Genomic DNA, 3692 nt, shown 5'->3' on the forward strand with positions numbered 1-3692 from the left:
CCTTTTGGAAAAATAATATATATTATATTATTTTATTCCCATATTTACGACGCACTTCATATAAATAAAACTAATCCCATATTTACGACTCACTTCATACATAAATGAAAAAACTCAACATATAGATAAAACTAATCCAAATTTAAAATTAAAGTAGTAATCAACACTTCAAATAATTATATCACGATAATAACTAATAAAATGGTTCTTATTTACAATAGTAACCATATCACGGTAAATAATATTATATGGAGTACTTGTTTATAATCGTTATCACGTACAAGTTTTGATTATTCAAAACCTACTCTAAAAAGATGTACCGAATGAGGAAGAAAACAAGAAACACAAGAATACAAGATACATGTATGCTAATCGTAATATAGTATTAAAAAATCGTGAACTTTAATTCACACTTATATTGAAAAAAGAGAAGATATATACTAACCTTGGAGTTTTTAATCAAGTATTGAAGCAAAGAAAATTACGGAATGTTAATGTATTGAGAAAATAATTCTATGAATAAAACATTAATATATAAATATTTTGTAGACCACCAACTATACATATTAAGGAATCTATTTATGGTTCAAATTATACGGTGGAATTGAGTTGTTATATATTCAAGGAAGACTAATATGTACGTATATATATCAGTTGATTCGGTTCGTTCCAAAACCATGGTTTTTTCGGGTATGACCCGGACCGGACCGAAACCCGACATAATCAAAATATATGGACCAAGGACCGGACCAAATATTCTCGGGTATTTCATTTCGATTCGGTTCCTCCTCGGTCCTTGGTTTTTTCCGGTTCTACCCGAACCATGAACTCCCCTAGTGGGGTGGGGGTTGGGGGGGGGGGGGGGGGGGGGTAGATTCTCCAGTTTCGGAAAGAATTCGCAAAACTCCAATTCCATTAACGTCTCATGTTATCATTAACATGAGATTTTGTGTTAAAAAGAATTAGAGTTTATAGAAGGAAATAGGTATTTGGATTTAGGAGACTTAGATTTGATTTTGAGTTTTTGTTTTGTTTTTGTTTGATTTTGATGGGTTAATTAAATTAGGGTTTATGTTGTTTTAGTGAAGAAGATAAAGATAAAAAGATGAATTTACCCTCACATGCAATCACACGTCAAAAATTAACTGAATTTTTTAACAGAAGTTAGACGGAGGGACCACTCACGTAAGAATTGTAAAATGAAGGGGTCACCAGAGTCGGAAAAAGTGACAGAGACGCCGTATGCAATTTGATGTAAAAACGAGGGGCCACCGGTGCAAAAAGTTTTTTTAAATAGATGATTTTATTCATTTTAGTTATGTATCTGTGTGTCTATAGTGAGATAGAGAAAGTGTGACGATTTATTAAAAAGGAGGAGCATATGAAGTGTAAAACAATTGAAGAAAATTAGAAGACATTAACAACTTTTATTGGTGATTATCATCAAGTGAAGAAACCTAAGGTATTCTCCATAACTCTTTGATTATCTAGCTAGGGGTTTACGTGAATTGGGGATTTGGAGTTTTGCTAGATGAATGATGATTGATGATATAAATAAGTGCTTATTAGCTAAATTTAATGTATTTAAGAACTATATAAACAAATTTTTAATGATCTTTTATTGATAGATTAGATTAAATGAGATGCATGCAGTTGGATGTTACTTTGACTAACCCAAGTTACACCAAGTTGATGTACTTTACCCATTAAACCAGAATCGAAGGTAAAGTGGTACAACTAGAATGAAGTTGTTGCTTAACTAGATTACCCGATTGTGTCCATCCACCAATGTTTTTGTCTGTTGGATCAAAAACTTTTATCTAAATAACTTCTTTTTTAACGGCCAAAAAATGATTATAATATAAAAACGCTCTCTAACAAGGCGATAAGGGTAAAATTACGGCATAGCAAGCCATAATTAAAACCCTCATTGCGGGTCATGAACACCTGTACTGATTTCAACAAGAATTGAACGAGTTTTAAATCCATACTTAATAGAATGATAAACAACAAAAAATTAAGTACCTGATGCAACATTGCTTGTTTTCTTCTCTTGACTCCTGTATGTTAGTATGAATTATGATGACATATGGGTCCATGTTTCCTGGAATACACCAACATCTTGCATTATAATTTCATCTTCAGCAGGGTTTTCATAGATCTCAACAATTTAACATTAAATTCAAGATTTTAATAGGAGAGGAAAAAAAGATGATATTGTTTGGTTAATTGTTTAATCTTGTTTTGTCCATTGAAGGTAGATCGTATGATACAGCTTTCATATTGTATCAAACATTATTAATATTTATTAGATCATTAACATCTCGCACCAGTGGTCTAGTGGTAGAATATTACTCTGCCACGGTACAGACCCGGGTTCGATTCCCGGCTGGTGCAATGTGTGATCTCATTGTTCTTTTTCTTCTATTTATTCCGGATATTACTTTTCCTACATATTCCATGTTTACCCCAACCACTTTTGTAAGCCTCAATGATGGGTGGGTTCCATCATACTAGCCTGAATTTTAAGGTAGAGACTACGGCCCTTCTGAGCTCACCGTTTTATTTTCTTCTATTTATTCTCGATATTACTTTTCCTACAAATTGCAAATGCTTTCGAATTAAAACCAGATCATACCATAGCGTGTTTTCCATTTTTAGCCCAACCACTTTTTTAACTTTAAAGGAGCCTCACATATTTTCTTTCTTTCTTTCTTTCCTTTTTTAAAAAAAACAAAAAACTATATAGCAAATCATTTTCTCGAAAAAGAAAATTAAAAAACGGAGAACAAACAAGCAACGAAGCTCGAGGCCAGCAAACTAACGCTACCGAAACCAAACGGTCATGAGGTAATCAAACCGAGCCTCGCCATGCAACAAAGAACAAACTATAAAGAACATACAACGCTAACCAACTGGAACAAACAATAAACTAACAAGACGAAATCAAAACAAGAACCTAAACTAGTGGCGAATTTAGTTACATACCCATGGTGTCACGAGACACCACTAGTTTGAAATTTTTTAGTAGAAAATACACGTTCAATTGTATTGGACACCACTAAATTTGATTGGAGAACACCATATATTTTTCAAATGTATAGTTTTTCTTTTAAATTGTATAGGACACTTGTAACAACCCTGTTAGGACCCCGAAGTTGTATAGTGTTAATGTGAATTAAGCTTAAATGAAGGTTCCTTAGAAGGGGGCTATATAAGGAACCTAAGTAGTCTTAATTAGATAGCCATTGTATTGTAACTGAGTTCTAGAAGCTGTGAAATGTAATTTTACCGATTCTCTCTCATACCGAGTTTCCTTCCTACATACCGAATCTCATTCTATCATATCATTTCTCTCAATCTCAACATGATCTGACCTATCATTTGGTATCAGAGCTTCCAGGAAGTGATTCTACATCACTATATCGATCCAGAGATTGTAGATTACAGAATCTGAATACTCTCGGTAAAATGAATCAGATTCGGTATTATCGAATTTGATAATATGACGTTCAGATTCTTGTGATAAGTTCAGCGAAGGTGTATTAGGTCTATTAGAAAGAGTTTCGATCATCATTACAGCTTTTTAACTTCAATTATGGAGAATCAAGTTGATTTATAGAGTTTGTGGCTAAAACTCTCGGTATTGCTTAATTCAAGCTTGATTCTGAATTTTTGTGAAGATTTAAAGA

The 3692-nt window shown here is 33.0% G+C and overlaps 1 non-coding gene across 1 annotated transcript; it reads left to right on the top strand.

The window, feature by feature from the left end:
- Positions 1 to 2326: 2326 nt before the first annotated feature.
- On the top strand, positions 2327 to 2397 carry TRNAG-GCC (transfer RNA glycine (anticodon GCC)). The gene has a single exon. It is a non-coding gene; the product is annotated as a tRNA-Gly (tRNA).
- The last annotated feature ends 1295 nt before the right edge of the window (positions 2398 to 3692 follow it).

The sequence above is a fragment of the Rutidosis leptorrhynchoides genome, chromosome 6, assembly GCF_046630445.1.
Source record: "Rutidosis leptorrhynchoides isolate AG116_Rl617_1_P2 chromosome 6, CSIRO_AGI_Rlap_v1, whole genome shotgun sequence".
NCBI classification, from domain to species: domain Eukaryota; kingdom Viridiplantae; phylum Streptophyta; class Magnoliopsida; order Asterales; family Asteraceae; genus Rutidosis; species Rutidosis leptorrhynchoides.